We start from the raw sequence: 21,184 nt of genomic DNA, 5'->3' as shown, positions 1-21,184 counted from the left end.
ACCTTCTGGACATCATTCTGGACATCCTTCCGGACAAAGCCATGGTGGCAGGGACCGAGGAAGAGGTGGTTAGGAGAGATCAGGCAAGCAGGCAAGTGGTTGGGAAAATCAGGCAGGCAAGCAAGTAGTTAGGGGCAGTCAGGCAGACAGGCAGAAGCAGTTAGGGGCGATCAGGCAGGCAGGCAGGCAAGTGGTTAGGGGCGATCAGGCAGGCAGGTGAGTGGTTAGGGGCAATCAGGCAGGCAGGCAGAGTGGTTAGGGGCAATCAGGTAGGTAGGTGAGTGGTTAGGGGTGATCAGGCAGGCTGGCAGAAGGGTTAGGGGTGATGAATCAGGCAGGCAGAGTGGTTAGGGGCAATCAGACAGGCAAGCAGGCTAGTGGTTAGGAGCCAGCGGTCCCAGATTGCGAGAGGGATGTTTGACTGCCAGTTTAAGACCAATCCCACAGGGAAATTGGGCCTAAACTGGCAATCGGACATCCTTCAAGGGGTCCTGGATTGCAAGAGGGTGCAGGCGAGGCTGAGGGACTCCCCTCCCATGCACAAATTTCATGCACTGGGCCTCTAGTCTATATATATAAAAGCCTAAGCGACTGGCCAACTGGCCAACCCGCTGGCCAGTAACTATGACACACACTGACCACCTGGGGGCAGACCCTCAGTGCAGGAGCTGCCAAGCGAGAGTAACTTTGCAGAGTGCCCTCTCACACTCGGGATCCCTTGGGGGATATCAAACTGCCAGTTTCACCCCAATCCCACAGGGCAGGCCAAGGGACCCGACCTGCCAGGGCGCCCCCTCACTCCACAGACGCCCTTTGAGCCCTCACACTGCCCCAGGTGCAGCCGACTAGGGAGGGTGGGAGGTTGGCTCCAGGGCATGTCCAGCCCTTCTTGCCCAGTCCCACCCTGCCAGCCACCTTCTAATTAATTTACTTTCAATGTGCACGAATCCGTGCACCGGGCCTCTAGTAATTACATAATAATTAATAACGAGATCTTCCTCATGAGACATAAGTTCTTGTTTCTGGTACGTACTTAACAAATATGAGCTCCTAAAATATAACACATTTCCTTTATTTTATACATTATATTATATAATAACAGCAACAGCAATGGAGTGAGTCACACAGAGGCAAATGACTTATGTGTAGTTGCATGCCTACTCAGTGAAGAAGTTGAGTTTCAAACCTTTCTCCTATCTCCTTATATCCATTCTCTGGAAATTATTTTAGGAGATAAGTATTATTCTCTCTCATTTTCAGAGGAAAAACTTGAAGCTGGTGTAGTGGATTCTCAGACTAAAGGAGACTAGAGCATGAAGAGACCTTATAGGACAGTTAGTGTGAGGAAGATAGAGGAAGAAATTGACCTGTAGACATTTTTGAAATCACCCTGCTGGTTAGTTTTTGAGCCAAAATTAGAAACAAAATATTTAGATTCACTGTGCAGTTCTCTTTCATTGCCTTATCCTGATTCTCGTGATGAAGAATATGATGCAGAATACCCCTATCAAGCAGAGGGGACCAGCCAATGGAGCAAACCATGTCCCTCCCACAGGCCAACATCTGGGCATCCAGAGGGAAGCAATGTATTAGAAAATACGGTGACCTCATGGAATATAACATGCTGCTGCCCAGGGGGAAGAGACAAACCAATAGGCAGGAAATGGACTCCAAAGGCTTCGTTTGCACCTTACTGGGCTTGAATATGTGCTACATGAGGATGTCCAGGTACAATAGGAGTCACTGGTGTGATCTAAATATAGACAGAGCCATGGAGAGGAGTAGGACTGAATTCAGACCAAACAGCATCCTCATGTGACAATTTACTTCTGATGTCCAAAATCTTTCTGCCACCTCCTGGCATCATTTGTATGTTTCAAACTTAATTTGTTTGTCCAAGGTAAAGGATGATCCCAAACTCACTGAGAATAGAATGAAAAATCTCCTCAAACCATGCCCCTACCACTAGTTGAACTAAACCATGAAGCCTTTAGTTCAGAAATGTACATGAGTTAGAAATGCACATCAATTGTTCTGCTTGCCATCCCCTTCCCTGGAAAGAGCAACCTTGTTTCCCTTAGGTGAGCCATCATGCAGTGTGGAAGAGGCTGTTCTTAACCCCTGGTTCTAGGGTCGGGTGCCTTGATGAGGCTGGGCTAATAAAAAGACCCTATTCTACTGGCCACTGCAAATAGTTTAGAGGAGGCCCCATGCGTCAAGGTAGGCCACTGAGGTCCCCCCGAAGGACTTTGGCTGGACCTCTTGGGAAGAGGTATTCTCTTTCTACTTAGTGTTTTTTTAACTGCTAGAAGGTACTCTTGCCTTCACTTGAATAGTCTGCCTGAGAATGGAGCCAACACACAAGAAAACAAAACAGAGAGCAAGAATGTTGAGAAACTACAGTCATCTGTGCCCAAAACCAGTTGCACTCCTGGACTTTCCAGTTTCAGTGGCCATTAAATACCCTGTTTTGTAGTTTGAGTTGGGAATCCATCACTTATAACCCAATGAATCCTGACAATTTCAGTGTTCCACTATTAAATCCCGGAGAGGGAGGAAATTTGTTCGTGAATGGAGGCCTCTCTAGAATATCCATAGCTCCCTTCAATCCTTCTTAATCCTCACCATCAAGTATTTCAGAGTCTCCATTATCCCAATAATGTTAGGGATTGATAAAGTTTTCTACATCATCCTTCTGAGTTTACATGAGTATGTAACAAACTTACTCAGATTAAATTCTTTGCTACTTTTTTAATTAAGGCACTTCCAAAAGAAATATTTCTAAGATCATCAGAGCTGGATGCTATGAAGTGTGTTTGAATATGACAACCCTGTAGCCAAGGAGCTTATGCAGAGAAAAATAATAAAAGTTTAAGACATTGTGCAAAATGGGCACAATTTTGCTAGATTTTCACATATGATGTTGGGTTAGGCAGGGTGTGAACATGGGAAAGACAAGTGGAACATTCTCTGATTTGGTGTTAACATGGGAAGCATTTTGAAGCATGTCTTAAGGGAAGGGAGGGACACTGTGACAAATGGGAGGGTGGAGGCAAGTTGGAGGATGTATGCAGAGAGCAGGCTAACTCATGTGCATTTCTGAACTAAAGGCTTCATGGTTTAGAGGTCATTCACCACCAACCCAGACTCTCATAATTCTGTTTCCTACTTCCCTCAACAGGGGGAAAAAACATAATTCAAACTGGACTCAAGACCGATATTACACACTAAAGTCTATTCAACAAAAACATAAAATGTACTGAATGAAGATACTCTATTCAATAAATTGTGTTGGGAAAATTGAACAGATATATGCAAAAAAAATGAAACTAGATCACCTTCTTACATCATACAGAAGAATTAAATCCTCAAAAGGATTAAAGACTTAAATGTTAGACTTGAAACCATAAAAATCCTAGAAGAAAACATAGGCAGTAAAATCTCAAATATTTCTCGTAGCAATATTTTTTTCTGACATATTTCCTCAGGCAAGAGAAACAAAAGAAAAAAGAAATAAATGGGGCTACATCAAACTAAAAATTTTTTGCACAGCAAAGGAAATCATCAACAAAATGAAAAGACAGCCCACTAAATAGGAAAACATATTCTCCAATAAAATATCTGATAAGAGTTTAATATCTAAAATTGATAAAGAACTCAACACCAAAAAACAATACAATTTAAAAATGGGCAAAGAACCTGAATAGACCCTCTCCAAAGAGGATATGCATATGGCTAATAAACATATTTTAAAAAAGATGCTCAGCATCACAATTAATCATCAGAGAAATGTAAATTAAAACCACAATGAGATATTACCTCTCACCTGTCAGAACAGCTATCATCAATAAATCAACAAACAACAAGTGTTGGTGAGGATGTGGAGAAAAGGGAACCTTCATGCACTGTTAGTGGGAATACAGATTGATGCAGCCACTGTGAAAAGCAGTGTGGAGTTACCTCAAAAACTTAAAAATGGAACTGCCTTATAAACCAGTGATTCCACTTCTGGGAATATATCCAAAGAAACCTGAAACACTGATTCAAAAGAATGTATGCACCCTAATGTTTATTGCAGCATTATTTACAATAGCCAAGATTTGGAAGCAGCCCAAGTGCCCATCAGTAGATCTACTCTAATAGAATATAAAGATGCAAATTGACCATACTTCCACGACGCCCACCAGCCAATCAGGAGTGAGTACAAAGATGGTGGGTTAATTTGCATATGCAGGCACAGAGCAAAGACTGAAGGCTCCACCTGAGCGAAGACTGAAGACAGACTGAAGACTGAAGACTGAAAGCTCCGCTGCAGCTGAAGCCAAGCCTGAAGGCTGAAGGCTTGGTTTCGCTGCGGCCCAGGTCTCAGGTACCAGAGGAAAACCACTGCCGGCAGCCAGGGGAAGGAAGGCCTTTGCACGAATCTTCGTGCAATGGGCCTCTAGTGAGTGTATAAAATAGCTGTGATACATTTACACAATGGAATGTGTTCAACCATAAAAATAAGAAAATCTTACTTTTTGAGACAGCATGGATGGACCTGGAGAGTACCATGCTAAGTGAAATAAGCCAGTCAGAGAAAGACAAGTACTATATGATTTCATGTATTAGTATATATGAAACCTAATGAACAAAATAAACTAACAAACAAAATAGAAACAGACTCATAGATACAGAGAACAGATGGACAGCTGTCAGAGGGGAGAGGGAGTTGTGGGGGGGGGTGGTGAAAAAGATAAAGGGATTAAGCAAAGAAAAAAAACTCAAGAAAAAAGACAGGTTTTTCAGGGGACTCAACTCTGCTGAGGTTTTAATGAAGGCTCATATCAGGGACTACTGCTGAGTGCCACATGCTTAAAGCACAGAGAGCTGTGTTAGGGTGCTTCTATAAACAGAGTTCAAGAGACAAGGTATGGGGTTTCTCAAAGTGTCCTCCATGAGCCACCTCCACCAGAATCATTTCCAGAATTTCTTTAAAATGCAGGTTCCTAGGAGAACCCTAGACTTACTGAATCACACTCTCTGAGCAGTAGGGCTTAGTATTCTTCACATAGGCAGATCCCCAAGGATCCTTGATGTGGACTTGAGTATGAGAATCACTGGTCTGGTGTTTGAGAGAAGAGCAGTCTTCACTTGAAGCCTTGCTTCTCCCACAAAAGCAGCCTGGGAAACCAGGTAAGCCTTGAACTTGATGTCAACAACTGGATCAAGTGAACAGAAAGGGAAGTGTACAAGGTCGGTGCCTTAGGGAAGCCTGCAGTTCAGATTGGCACTAAAACCTGGAGGAGACTCTTTAGCCAGGCCCCCTGGCATGGATTGAACCACTCACTACTGGAGGGCCACATGTTGTCACATCTGCTACATAGTGAAGGGAACTAGGGTGATAAAAGTAATGAACTTTACAGCAGCTGTCTGGGTGTGTGCTGGATACTAAATCCCAACCAAGAAATGAAAGCAGGCACACTCCCAATCAAAGGGGTTCCATGTCTAGGAGAGAACATCTCTTCCTCTTTCCCCAGATTTTTTTACTTTTCTCAGGAGTTAGTGATTCATATTTAAAAAACAGCATCAGGAAGCCTCTGATTGAAGTCTGAACTGTTCAGGTAATTTCTCAACATCCTGACTCTCCATCTCATACTGGAAGGACATGGGAGTTCCTTCCCACCATGGGACAGTGAATAAAGGCTTGCATTTTAATGCTAGAGGAGACCCCACCCATTATAATTTCAGTTCTGACAACAATCATAGGATCACAGGCCACTGGTTTCCTATCTGTAAATTAAAAGTGCTGGAGGCACTTCTTTGTTTCTTTCACCTGTAATATCATATGGGTCTAAGTGGGGTGAGTTTCCCACTTTTATTCCACCAGTAATAAAATCATTTTCCAACACAGGAGAAATTCAATTCAACAGGTATTTCGTGTTTGTATTATAGAACAGCAGTCCTTAAGAGCTCCAGAGATGTAGTCCAAGAAAACTGCAAAGGACTTTTAGATGTTCCCTTTTCTTCCGTATTTTGGGGTAATTATCTCCTGGACTTTGGAGAGGGGGCAGTGTTCATGGCAAAGGCTTTCATTCTTCTTAGGATAGAAGTGATGACAGGCACTGCAGGCAGGGGTCTTCAAACTTTTTAAACAGGGGGCCAGTTCACTGTCCCTCAGATCGTTGGAGGGCCGGACTATAGTTTAAAAAAAAACTATGAACAAATTCCTATGCGCACTGTGGGCCCGGGACAAGTTGGCTGCTAAGCAGGACAGGCAGCAGCACCCGGCAGGCCGCATAAATGTCCTTGGTGGGCTGCATGTGGCCCGCGGGCTGTAGTTTGAGGACCCCTGCTGCAGAGTTTCAGGTGCTATAGCTCTAGAAGAGAAGTTCTCTGAGATTCTCCTCTCTATACACAGCATCTACAGAGAGCAGGTCAAAAACCCTGTGAGAGTTTCCAAAGCATTAGGAATAGCCTGGGAAGCTGTGGAGTGCTGGGTCAGGGCTTGAGAAATAGAAAGCAAAACTCTGTGGAACCTCAAACTGTTTAGTCTATACTGAGCTTCCTATCCACGCACAGCAGAGGTTAAGGGGAAACAAGTTGTGCAAACAAGAAAATGCAAACACCTTGTACATGGGAAAATAATAGCCCAAGAAAGAAAAGTTCCCCTTTACTACAAGCCCCCATGTCCAAAATGTCAGAGTGCGGTAGCTAATGCGATCTCCCCTCCAGGGGCAAGACTGTCCTCTTTCAGGTCTGCTCATCTGCCCGTGGGCCTCAACTATCAGAATATTCAGTGCCTTTGGAAATGGGTTTAAAAGGAAGAGGGAGAGTGGTGCCTTCTTTGGATCATTATGTCATGGAATACTGACTCTGAGCAATTGCTTCAGCTCAACTTTTTGAAATATTTCTCCATAGGCAGGTTGAAATAGTACCAGGCAAACAACTTCATTTGCCAAATATTTATGTTGTGGAATTTTGACTGAGCCCTTCCTTATGCACTACACCTTCTTTCTTGGAGGGTAATATCTGAAATAAAAACATTTTTTGGAATCATGAGAGACTCTGGACTTCTCCAAATGCCCCTTCCCACCTCTTTAAATGCCCCCAGCTGCTCACTTCCCTCTCATACACAGGGCCAATATTTCTCTCTGTGAGGGGGTTTTGTGCCCCTTCTTTCTTTCACCATGTGGGGTGAGGGTAATTCTGCTTATACCAAAGACTTCCCAGCCGCTCTTCCTGAAACCATGACAAAACTCTGGATACCCAGGGCAAACCCTTTCCCCTCCCCATCTCAAACTCAGGCTAACTCCTGAGGGATATGCAGTAAGGTCTACTTGCAGGATAGCCCCAATCTTTCAACAAAGGACAAAAGAGACAGGCCACAGTTGGAAGCTGTGTTCTTACAGAACTCTGTTGGGGTTCTAGAGAGGTCCCCTGTCCTTTAGAAGATCAAGTCGGGAAATCCTTCCATAAAAGCAGATTAAGAACAGTCACAGGACAGGTCTCTGAGTTTTCAGTGAGAGAGACAGATAGATATCTATAATAATAAAAGCATAATATGCTAATTAGACTGGACAACCGAATGACCTTCCGGACATCATTCTTGACGTCCTTCCAGATGACCTTCAGGATGACCTCAGCCCAGCAGTGGGGGCCGAGGCAGAGGCAGCCGCCATGGTGGGCAGGGGCTGAGGCAGAGGTGGTTAGGGGAGATCAGGCAGGCAGGTAGAGTGGTTAGGGGTGATGAGGCAGGCAGGTGAGGGGTTAGAGGTGATGAGGAAGGCAAGTGAGCAGTTAGGAGTCAGCAGTTCCGGATTGCAAGAGGGATGTCCGACTGTCGGTTTAGACCTGATCCCACAGGGACATCAACCAGCAGTCGGACATCCGCCGAGGGGTCCCAGATTGCAAGAGGGTACAGGCCGGGCTGATGGACACACATACACCCCGCCCCGTGCACCGGGCCTCTAGTACAGGGTATAAAAAAGTAAAGAAAAGAAAAGAAGAAGAGGCATTTTCAAAAATACATTCAAGTCAAGGAAAACAGAGGGTTGACCTTTCTGTCCACTTAAGTCCCTGGAAAAAAGGAGTGTGTGGAATTTCACATGTTTACGCTCTGGGAAATCTATCCTCAGCCCAACAAAGAATTAGGCAGCTGCCTAATGACAGAGCCAATCTGGACTCCTTAAACCAAAACCAGTCAGTCAGATAATCAATATAAATCATTTTGTCCCATCATAGCTGGATTGAGAACTGATTTAGAGGCTCATAACAGGATATTGGTTATGAGCCTCTAAATCTTTTTGCATCTGGTAGACACCAACATAAATTTGATGTTACGTCTACCCTTGACCTCTGATTATGCAAAGATTCCTGCAGGTCAGTCAATTACACAGCTGGACCACCACTGACAGTGTCCACTCTTTACCCATAGAGGTCCGTGATCATGACTGATTCCCTAGAAATCCTGGCTGACCCAAGAAAATGGTTTGTATCTGTCCATCATCTTGAAGAAAGCTCAACATTTTTGGCCAAGTCATGACAGCATCTATACATTATACACATTGTGTAGGTCCCTATGAAACAATACTGAATGGAAGAAATAAAAACTTTTAAATGCAATTAAATAAATAAGATTCCAAGGAGCAAAACCCAGAGATGCTTAAATGAGAAAGTATAAAAACTGATGAAAGTCTAAGGGCAAGAGAAAGAATCCTTTACCCAGGCAAATGTGGCTGCTACTTAGAAGCAAGAGTTTGGATTAAATGCCTTCCCAAGACCTCTTTCTGTCCTGAAATTTTTGCTCTCTGATTAATTTTCCAGAAAAGTGATAGGGAAAGGACAAGTAGGAAGTATCCATGAAGAAGGGTGGTAGAGAAAGTGAAAAGGAAAAAAAAAATACAACATTTCCTGATCCAACAAGAAGCATGTGTGTTGGGGTGTGGTGGAGAAAGAGAGAACCTGTCATCTGAGTGTTGAGCAAAGGTTCAAGGTCATTTCTGTATTCATCCAAACAACCTCTCCTGATGCTTGTTGGCACATGGCAGATATGGGCTTTTGTGTTTTGGCAAAGATGAGAGCATTAGGAATTCAGGGGGAAAAAATCTTGCCAGTTTCTGAGAGAGAGGAGATGAAGAAGGCTAAATTTCTTAGGATGCTGCCAAGGGTGAGGCTGATGAAGAACAGAGAAAGGAGGAGGCCTAGGAGAAGCAGCCTATGAAAAGCAGGAGGCCACCAAAGCTCAGGAGGCATGAGGGCTGGGAGAGTCCAGAGGTTCACTGGATGCTGGGAAGAACAGCCTTACCCACAGCAATGTTAGCTGACCTGGACTGAGATCCAACTGTCAGAATGGACACTGGCCTGGCAGACCAGCAGCTTTCATGTTCACTGGTGGCTCCATGAGCCATCCAGACAATAGGCCCTGCAGGTGGACAGAGCACAAATTGGAATCCCATTGGAAAGCAGCCCCACCGCACTGCCCTGAACCCTGGAGGATTTTACACAAGTCACCATGACCCCAAACCTTGCAGGAACTTTAGCCATAGAAAATGAAAGAAATCCTCATTCTGAAAGGCAGCGTGAAGTCATTTACAAACTTACTTGAAAAGCATGACTAATATTTTTGGTTTTATTTTTTAAGTAGAACCCCAATCTACAAAATAGGTAGAAAGAAAACTTGTTGAAGGTAGACTAGAGCACTGAGAACTCACACATTTCCCTCTCCCCTCCCACCTCCCACTTACACACTCATGTGGACCTGAGGCACCAGCAGTCTGCTGGAGCATTCTCACCACAATGTGAAGACCTTTGAGGTAGGGGAAGTACCACAGAGCTAAATAAGAGAAGCCTGGATTTAAATGTTAAATTTAACCTGGCCATGGTGGCTCAGTGATTGAGTGTTGACCTATAAACCAGGAGGTCATGGTTTGATTCCCAGTCAGGGCATGTGCCCGGATTGCAGCTTGTCATCATTGTGTTTCTGTCTCTCTCTCTCCCTCTCCCATCCTCCCTGAAATGAATAAAAAATACATTAAAATTTAAAAAATTTAATGTTAAATTTACCACTTAATTTCTTGTATGACCTTGGCTTAATTGCTCAACCTCTTTGTATCTTAGTTTCCCCATTTGGAAAGTACACCAGGGAATGCCTACCTTATGGGCTTCTGTAGTAATTAAATATTTTACAAATATGACATATTTTACAAATGTGGCTCATTGTAGGTGCTCACAAGAGTCAAAATTCCCCTTCACATAAATAATCTTATCGGTGAAAACCCAATAACTCTGCCTCCAGGTGGCCTATAGTCAGTGTAAATATTTAAAGATAATTCAGCATATGAAGGACATCTATCTATGAATTTTCTGTGGAATAAATGGAATTCTGCCTGAATGCAAGAAAAGTAAAGATTTCATATTCACTGCACAGTTTAGTCATTTAATCACATAGACCTCAATTTCACTTTCTTTATAATGAAGAGAACCAACCATGTTTAATGTCTACTGAGGAATTGATGCTATTCTTCAAGGGAATGTGACCCCGCATTAAAATATCCTATGGGAAAGTGACGCTGCTGTGTTTGGTTCTCCACATGATTTCACTGCCCTCCGGATGTGTGTTCTGAGTTGCTCCTCTGGTCAGGGACTTGGAATTGAATGAATTCATCCACACCTTATTCATTCATCCCCACGGAGTCCATAACAATGTGCCACATGTGTTACAAGATGTCGGGCCAGGATTTAGAGCATGGGCTGTGGCCACAGAACACAGGAAAGCTAAATGACCATATGCAGGGTCGGAGCCCCTTAGTTCTGTCTGCAAATGAATCCAGCTAAATAAAAGCTTGCTTTCTGCTCTATGCATGTCAAACATGCTCCAAAGGAAGGTTCTCACCATTTACTCCCAAGCTGCTGCCATGGAAAGAATTCTTGACTTCTTGCACAGCCCCTTGCTTACAGAGAGCAGCCAAATTGACCACAGCCTGATGGACTGCTAATGGTAACTGTGCTTCAGAGCTGTGGTGGAGACAGAAGCACAGGGTCAAATAGAAACCAATTGACATAGAAGAGAAAGTGATTCTGAGGAGCTAAGCCACTTGCTGGTTGGTGTTGTCTCCTACCTCATAATCTGTATCCTGGGTCTCCTTAGCTTTTCCTTTAAGAACTAATGAGTAATCCACGAACATTTTCAAATTATCTGCTCCTTCTTTTTCATCATGTCCTTGGCTGGCTGCCCTCTGTTTAGGTGTGAGAGGACTGCTACATTCTGGGAGTCCCTGCATCCTGGCCAAGAACATGAGCTGAGAATAACTGCCTAGCCTCTCCCATTTGCTGGGCAACCCTAAGTATCCCATATAATGTATACTAGCTTCAGTTTCCTCCTCTGTAGTAGTACCTGCCTCATAGAGTTATTGTGAAGAATAAATGAGAGACTAAGAGAAAGCCCTCAACACAATGTTTGACATAGTTAATAAGTATTACCTGGTATTATTATTAATATCATTATAACTGCTGTTGTTATTGTTATTGTGTTGTTATAATCATATGATGATGATGATGATGATGATGATGATTGTGTGCTTTTATGGTGATAAAAACAGCCCACTCCTCAAAATGTAATTGCTGGCATAAGAGTGATATAAGGAAGAGGCTCCTGAAAAGGAACCAGACTAACCTGTACCCAAAGCAAAATATGAGGCACTAAAAACTTTGATATGTAATGAAGGCCAGAGGGAAGCTGATCTGATAAGGCAGCTCTACATTGCATGATAATGAAGGAACTACAGTAAGGATATGTGAGAATATTCATATAATTAAATCCCAGGGGATGAAAATTTACAGTTGGACAAATATTTGGGAGGATACAGAGATGTAGTGTCTGGGAGATTATAGGAGAAAATGAACTAGGGGGCTGTGCAAGAAGTCATTAAGCCCTTGAAGTGAAAACAGATGGGAAGTTCAAGGAAAGGAAAGACTAGGTTCTGAGTTTTCAAAGTGCTCAGTCCAGAATGTGAGGGCTGTGCAGCAATGTGATGGGAGAGCCAAAGGCAGATGAAAAGCAGAAGGTAACCCCAGCCCAATGCCATCCCATCTTAGGACATCTCTGCTGCTGAGGACAAGGAAGGAGGTGAATAGATCCAAGATTTCCTAAAACTGAGCCCCAGAGTACACCAGGTACATAGTAGGTGACACCACAAAATAGTACCAACTCAATCCAAAACTGGTGAAGGCAGAGGGTGTTAGAGAGGACAGATCAACTTAGAACTGACAAAGGAAGAAAGATTGGTGAAAATGTAGGGAAGTCGGGCAATTTGGGGAGTGTTTCATATTTCTAAACCTCAACAGGGTAGATGAAGGATTTCACTTTTTACCTGAGAATTCATAAAAAAATAAGAACTTGGATGCTATTTTCCAACTGTATATACTCTATCCAAATTTCCAAACCTCAGTAATCAATCCGTTTTATCTGGGCACAAAGTGTGTGTGTGTGTGTGTGTGTGTGTGTGTGTGTGTGTGTGTGTGTGTGTGTATCTATGCTGGAGGACAGAGATCCTACCAGAGAGGCTAGGAAGATCATGTCCCCCTGTACTACCCATGATTATGCCTGAAGATTTAGCCCTGAGTGCAGGAATAAATGGAGAAGCATCTGCTGGGCTGGGTGATATCTCTGTTTTGTTACTGATTATACAGTCCTTGACTTAATTTTTCAAAGGATTCAAAGTTTGGTTTGAAGACCAATCATTGCCTTCTCTAGAGATTATAGCAATGGGTGCACCAGCCTCATATTTGTACAAAACTTAGTGAATATAGCCCTAGCCCGTTTGGCTCAGTGGATAGAGCATCAGCCTGCAGACTGAAGGGTCCCAGGTTCCATTCTGGTCAAGAACACATACCTCAGTTGCAGGCTCAATCCCTGGCCCTGGTCAGGAAGTGCGAGCGGAGGCAACTATTCAATGTATCTCTCTCACGTTGATGTTTCTCTCTGTGTGTCTCTCCCTCTCCCTTCCACACTCTCTAAGGATCAATAGAAAAATATCCTCAGGTGAGGATAACAACAACAAAACCCTTACTGAAAATAGGAAAGTGGGGAAATGATCTTGGTAGACTCTCCCAGCCCTCTATCTTATGGTCATGACACAATCTACCTTGAAGATTCCTCAACCCTTAGGAAAATAAAATTTTATTTAAGCTGAAATTCCCTATTGATCCCTGCACCCCACACCTTACCCCCTCCCAGGCCTTCACCACACTATTGTCTGTGTCCATGGGTTATGCATATAAGTTCTTTGGAAAAGGCCTTTTGAATTATTCATTAGAACAAACTGTAGTGATTTCTGCTCTTCATCCCATGGCTTGTGTATCTTCCTCAATGATGTGACAAGTTCAAAAGCAGATAGCACCCAGCCTTTCTACCTATCTCAGGCCAATTTCTATCAAAGGTTAAAAACATATGTGAAAAGAATAACTATGATGACCTTTTAGAGAGTGAAACTTAGGGAGGGAGCAAAAGGGAAAGAAAGGAGAAGAAAGAAAGAAAGAAAGAAAGAAAGAAAGAAAGAAAGAAAGAAAGAAAGAAAGGAAGAAAGAAAGGAAGAAAGAGAAAGGGTGTGTATATTTTCTTGAGGCTGGGAAGGGACCCAAGGAGCTTAGAGATGTAATGGGATATGGTGCAGATTACAAAAGTTTTGTTACAGCTGTAATAGCCTTTCACAAAGGCATGGCCCTCCAGAGAGACATATTTCATCTCAGCTTTCCCCACCACATAAAACAGAGGGTGAGGAGCTGGAAAGCAAGATTGGAAACTCATGCTGGAGGTGAGCAAACCCTGACGTCCCCATGATACCCCCATCAAACCAAACGAACTAGACCCAAATGCTCTTGTCCAAACAGGCTTTGGACCTCATCCCTGTCATCTGTTTATTTATTATTTTTTTCTTCACACTTTCCTTTTTGGAAATTCATTGCCTAGCAACCTGCTGTCTTATTCTAAACAGTCATGCATACAGTTGTGTGCACGCACTTGGAGACATTAGAATAATATTTGAGTGTCTCTGATGGCCTTGCTAGAACCAACAGATGGAACAGATGGTTTGCTTGGAAGAGTTAGTTCCTAGTTAGTCAGGGCTGCATCTCAGGCAGTCCCCATGACCATATTAGCCCTTCAAGAGACAGTGGAAGGGCATCCTTCTGCCTAACAGTGGTTGAGTAGAGACAACCCCAAAAGGATTCATAAGAGGAAGCTGGGCACCAGCATCCATCTGGTGGAGAACAGCATGAAAGCCCTCAGGCAGATAATTCTGTGGATCAGTCACCTGTCAGTTAGCTATCTGAGAGAGAATGTTGTGAAGGCTTTTGAGTTACCCCAGATAGAGCAGCAGAAAACTCACTGGGGTCACTCTCCAGTTCAATGGGATGGGGCAGGCCTTGCTTCCCCATCTGTTCTACCCTTAAAGATTTCCCCCTGAAGTTAGAGTCAAGAGACTGCTGCCCCCATAAGAGCTGCTACAATGACATGGATATGTCAATTGGGGAGAGGCACATGGCACAGATCCAGCCATCCAGCCTCTGGAAAACAGACCAATGTAAAATAAAACAAAAATATAGAAATATCTAACCTGATGGATTATTATAAGGCACCTTGTATTGTATCAACACCAGGGTAGAGAAATAGACCCCCTCAATTGTTTCATTTCTTAACTCTTTTCCCATCCCAAAAAACGACCACTGAATTGTCATAGTAATTGCTTCTTTGCATCTTTTTAAAGATTTAGCACCAGGTGAGCATTCCCGGATTGCACAGTTTAGTCTTGACCATTTTTAGAAATGCAATGTGTCTTTTCAATCTCTTTTCATCTGTGGTTCCCTCTTTACCCTTTTCATGTCCTTACAATGTACCCATTGTAATCTGGAACATTTAAGCTGAGGGTTTGGAATTGGACAATTAAAAAAAAAAAAAAGATAGACAACTAAATACATAGGCCAGGTTTCTCTGGATTCCATCAGAATTTGTTTTTTGGCAGGTCTTGAAGAAGGCGAGAGGATAACTGTATTAATAGGGTGAGGTGGGTATTAGTAGCACCAAGGGGAGATCTTTTAAGCATGTGACAATGTTTTCCAAGCTCCGGAGCCCCCTCTCCTTCCCCCCTGCTGACAGCGCTTCACTAACAGGTATAGTTAGGGGTCAGTGGTCCAGCCACCGCCTCAGACAGTCTGGAGCTCCGCTTCAGCTTGAAGTGGTAGTTGGGAAAGCTCTTTCAATCTCCTGAAGTGAAAAGCCCAACGGCTTTATCCCTGTCAAGAGCAGGTCTGACAAGACAAAGGCAGCCTCGTAACCAGAGAGGCCAGTGGGGAGTCTGAACACCTGCTGGCCCTTCCTGTTTCCTGCACTGACTGAAAGCCTTCCTGCCCCACTCTGGGCCTCAGTTTCTCCCTGTGGCAGTGTGCAGATGTGAGCATCCATCTTATGGAAGCAAGTGGTCATGCATGTTTGCAGAGCCCCAGCTTCCCTAGGGAGGGAAGGCACCTGTTTAAACAGAGCAGCAGGCACCATGTGCTTGTTGGCTGCGTTCTAATGGAGGCACCCTTCCCAGGCTGCAGCCCCATACTTGCACGGGGAGGGGTGGGGAGCTAGGAAACAATGCCGGCTCTGTTTGCCCAGCTGCAGATTTCACCTTCCCCTCTGCTGTACCATTCTCAGTACCACCCAATTTCTCTACCCAGGGGGCCCAAACTAGGGGCTGGGTTCCTATCATAAAGCATTGACTCACTTTGGAAGCTCCAGTTTGAGTATAATTCAGTTTGATGGTTAAAAACTTAAAAACATAAAAGGAGATATTTTGAATCTCCGGGATTACTTTCACCATCATATGTGTTTATTTGGAGAGGGGAGAGCTTAGGGAAAATGTCCATCTATCTAATTCTAAGCCAGCCCTGTCTTTCCCAGTGGTGCTTGAAAGGGTCATTATAACCCTTTCTCTCTACTGTACACTCTCCAAGGGGTGTTCACATTGACAGATAAGAGTTCTTCGGAGAAAGGAAGATGGCTGCAATGGGAAGGCAGACTGCAAGATAGTGTGTGAGAAAACAAAGGGAGAGTGTGTGGTCACATGGGGAGTGTTTGTTGGTGAGTTGAGGGACTGCTATAATCCAGGAGACAGTGAGGAACTGCTGGACAAGGCTCCCCTGACCAGGCAGCCCCCACTGCTGCTGGGTTCCCTCCTGGAGTGACCAGCTTGGACGCGGAGACCACACCATCTTGAAGGAGAAAGTGGATGTTGTCAGGAACCTGAAAAGCCCAGGGAATCTACAACTACAGCACCCACCGAACAGCTGTGAACCCAAGAACACCAGTCCCCAGTTGGCGCAAACATGTGGATTCAGAGGAGCTCTACACTCCACCATGGAAAGGTCAGATTTCGCCTGGGATAAGGTGAGGTCTCTGGTCCCGGCAGGAGAGAGAAACACGCGCACTGCGGGAGCTGGAGGACCAGGGGAAGTCTGTGCCTAGAAAAATCCATGGCTGTTGGGGCTGGTGTGATCCGTGAATGTGGAAGGGGGTCCTCAGAGCTGCTAACAGAAAGGAACTCTAAAAAGCAACCCATTTTGATCTGACACAAAAGGACAGCCTAAAAATTTTGAAAGTGTGCCGGCTGCTTAGACCCAAGGGGAGAAAAAAGACTGCACAGACTTGCGCGCAGCCCCAGAGTTTGCACACTTATGCTGGCTCTTTTTTTATTTATTTTTTCCTCTTTAAATCCTTGCTTCTGATTACTAAGCCCAATACATAGGATCACCCAATTGGGGACACCCTAAGAGACTGCAGGGGAAAGTTGATTTTCAGGAACCTGAGGATCAGAGCAGGGAATAACAATCAGAGAACCAGCTCTGGGGAAATCCACTCCCACAAACAGTATTTAGTGCTACAGGGAAAGCAGGATCTAAGCACTGGTTAGAGAGGACCTATAGACCTGAAGGTCAATCCAGAAACACTGCCACCCAGGCGTTGAATCACAAATTGACTCTTGTGTAAACACAAATAAAGGAATACAAGAAATTAAGACACATTGCCTGCTTAAAAATCAGGACTGGCTTACAACACTGAGGAGCAGTGGAACACAGGGAACTGCAATACTGTCTGACTAGGAAACAGGTGTGCCAAACAGAACAGTAGAGGAAGTGAATGACCTTCACTACTGCACATTTTTATTTTTATCTTTTTAGTTTTTTCATCTTTTACTTAAGAAACTAATTTTTTTCTTTTTTCCTCACTTGATTTTACCTTTTTAATTATTACATTTTTATTTTTAATCAGTATTATTACTACTACTATTTTACCTTTTTTTAAAGTGTCATTTTATTTTCTCTTTATTTTACTTTGGGATTAGTGTTCTACATTATATTTTCATCTTTCCTTTAGCATCATTTTACTCTATCTCAACTTTACCTTTATGCCATCACTCTCTTCCTAACTTTTCCCCTTTTGTTGTCCTGTTTCTCTTACCCTTTTCCTGCTTTAGATTTTCCCTATTCCTTCTTTTTATCCCCTGTTAAAATTTCACCCTACTTATATATCTAATTTGCAATCCCCTGCTCCAAGTCCATACACATCTCTTTTCTGTCTTCACTATCCAAAAAATTGTTTTTCTCTCTGTCCTTTTGTTGTTGTTTGCTTGATTGTTGATTATATCGATTTTTTTATGCTTCTTTGTGAGATGGTTTTGCTTATTCTTTTGTGTTTGTTAGTTCTGTTTTGTTTTTTGTTTGTTTTTTGCTTCTGTTTTCCTTCACTTTGCTTGATATTACCTGTTGTTTGTAGTTTGTATTCATCTCCAGGTACTTGTTGCTGGCATTTGCTGGGATTAGTGGCTGTTCTATTGGAGTTTTCTCCCCATACATATAGTTTGTTCCCCTATTCTTTCTTATTCTCTTTCTTTTCTCTCTTACTTTTTTTTCCTTTTCCCAATTTCATGTTTGCACTCCTTTTTTTTTTTTCTCTTCTTCTTTCCTATCCTCTAATTTGCCTTTCTCTGGTGGTCACCTTTATTTGGGGTTATTAATATCGTGAATACATTTCTGTTCAGTGCCTTGTGCATTGTACCTGGTTGTGTTGTATGTTGTGCCTTTAAATCAACACAGGAGAGAGAGAACTTCTAACCAGACACCCAGAGAAGAGACCATGGGGAGACAAAGAAACAGCCCGCATATGAAAGAAAAGCAGGCATCACCAGAAAAGGAAGTAAATGAATTGGAGGCAAGAAACCTGTCAGAGAAAGAATTCAGAGAAGTGGTCATAAGGTGGCTGAAAAGAATGGAAGACAAATTCAAAATATGTGTAAGAACCAAGAGGAAATGAAGAAGAACCAACAAGAAATGAAAAATGACATCGTTGCTGTAAAGAACTCAATAGAAAGCATCAAGAGTAGACTAGAAGAATCAGAGGACAGCAACAGTGAGCTAGAAGACAAGGTAGGAAAAAATACCCAAGTAGAGCAGCTCCTAGAAAAATAAAAAATAAAAAACAGGAGGAGAGCCCAAGGGAACTTTGGGACAACACGGAACAAAACAAAATTCGCATAATAGGGGTGCCAGAAGGAGAGGAAACTGAGCAAGGAATAGAAAACCTGTTTGAAGAAATAATGACAGAAAACTTCCCTGACATAGGGAAGAAAAAACCCACACAAATCCAAGAAGCTCACAGAGGCCCAAGCAAAATGAACCCCAAAAGACCAACACCAAGGCACATTATAATTAAATTGGCAAATACCAATGACAAAGTAAGAATCTTAAAAGTGGCCAGAGAGAGACAGAAAGTTAGCTACAAAGGAACCCTCATCAGACTAGCGACTGATTTCTCAACAGAAACTCATCAGACCAGAAGGGAATGGAATGAAATATACAAAGTCATGCAAAGGAAGGGTCTGAATCCAAGAATACTGAACCCAGCAAGGCTATCAATCAAAACTGAAGGTGAAATCAGGAGCTTCACAGACAAAAAAAAAAATTAGGGAGTTTATTACCACCAAACCAGCAATGCAAGAAATGCTAAAGGGTCTGCTGTAAAAAAAAAAAAAAAAAAGAAAGAAAGAAAGAAGAAAGAAAGAAAGAAAGAAAGAAAGAAAGAAAGAAAGAGAAGAAGTAACACAGGGGTAAAAAATAAAAATGGTGACAAATAAGTACCTATCAATAATAACTTTAAATGTAAATGGATTAAATGCCCCAATCAAAAGACATAGAGTAACGGATTGGATAAGAAAACACAACCCATATATCTGCTGTCTACAAGAAACCCACCTCAGAAAAAAAGACGTACACAGACTGAGGGTGAAGGGATGGAAAACGGTTTTTCAGGCAAATGGAAATGAAAAAAAAGCTGGGGTAGCAATACTTATATCTGACAAATTAGATCTCAAAGTGAAGGACATAACAAGAGATAAGGAAGGCCACTTCATAATACTAAAGGGAGCAATCCAACAAGAAGAAATAACTCTGGTAAACATATACACACCCAATACAGGAGCACCCAAATACATAAAAAAAAACTCCTGGAGGATATCAAAGGAGAGATTGACAGTAATACAGTCATAGTAGGAGACTTTAATACCCCACTATCACCATTGGACAAATTCTCTAAATAAAAAATCAGCAAAGAAACATCAATCCTAAATGACTCACTAGACCAGATGGAATTAATTGACATCTTCAGAACATTTCACCCCAAAGCCACAGTATATACATTCTTCTCAAGTGCACATGGGTCATTTTCAAAGATAGACCATATGTTGGGACATAGGCAAAGTCTCTTCAAATTCAAGAAGATAGAAATCATATCAAGCATCTTCTCAGATCACAGTGGCATAAAACTGGAAAGCAACTACAATAAAAACAATCCAAAAACATCAAACACATGGAGACTAAACAGCATGCTATTAAACAATGACTGGGTTACCAGAGACATCAAGGAAGAAATAAAAAACATCATGGCAACAAACGACAATGAAAACACAACAATAAAAAATATATGGGACACAGCGAAAGCAGTCTTGAGAGGGAAGTTCATAGCTCTACAAGCCTACTGCAAAAAACAAGAAACAATGATAATAAATTACCTAACCTTAAAACTCAAAGAGTTAGAAAGAGAGCAACAAGAAAAGCCCAGGGTAAGCAGAAGGAAGGAAATAATAAAGATCAGAGCAGAGATAAGTGACATAGAGACCAAAAAAAAAAAAAAAACCCAATAAACAAAAACAAAAGATCAACAAAACCAAGAGCTGGTTCTTTGAAAGGATAAACAAGATTGATGAACCTCTAGCCAGGCTCACCAAGAAGCAAAGAGAGAGGACCCAAATAAACAAAATCAGAAATGAAAGAGGAGAAATAACAACAGACCCCACTGAAATACAAAAGATTGTTAAAAAATACTATGAACAACTCTATTCCAACAAACTGGACAACCTGGAGGAAATGGACATATTCCTAGAAAAATGCAACCTTCCAAAACTCAATCAGGAAGAATCTAAACATCTCAATAGGCCAATAACTATGGAAGAAATTGAAGCAGTCATAAAAAAGCTTCCAGCAGAAAGAAACTCAGTACAGACTGATTCATTTGCCTGTCAGCATAACCATTATTGCTTGTCCCCTTTTCGGTTCTTATAAGTGTATTTCTAGTATCACATGATCTCACTCATCTAGGGGAAATAATGAACAACATAAACTGATGAACAAAAACAGACCCAGAGACAGAGAAGCATCGATCAGACTGTCAAACTTCAGGGAAGGTAGGGGAGGGTGGGGGTAAGGAGGAGAAATCAACCAAAGGACTTGTATGCATGCATATAAGCCTAACCAGTGGTCACGGACAACAGGGGGGTGGGGGCATGCGTGGAGAAGGTTTCAGGAGGAGAATGGGGGGATGAGCACAAATATGTGATACCTTAATCAATAAAGAAATTAAAAAAAAAAAAAAAAAGCTTCTAGCAAACAAAAGCCCGGGGCCAGATGGCTTCACAGGGGAATTTTACCAAACATTCAAGGAAGAACTAAAACCTATCCTCCTCAGACTATTTCAAAAAATTCAAGAGGAAGGAACACTTCCATGCTCATTCTATGAAGCCAGCATCACCCTAATACCAAAACCAGATAAAGACAACACAATGAAAGAAAACTACAGGCCAATATCCCTCATGAACATAGATGCCAAAATCCT

Source organism: Plecotus auritus, assembly GCF_963455305.1.
Source record: "Plecotus auritus genome assembly, chromosome: 5".
Lineage (NCBI taxonomy): Eukaryota > Metazoa > Chordata > Mammalia > Chiroptera > Vespertilionidae > Plecotus > Plecotus auritus.
Note: the sequence above shows the minus strand (reverse complement) of the source record.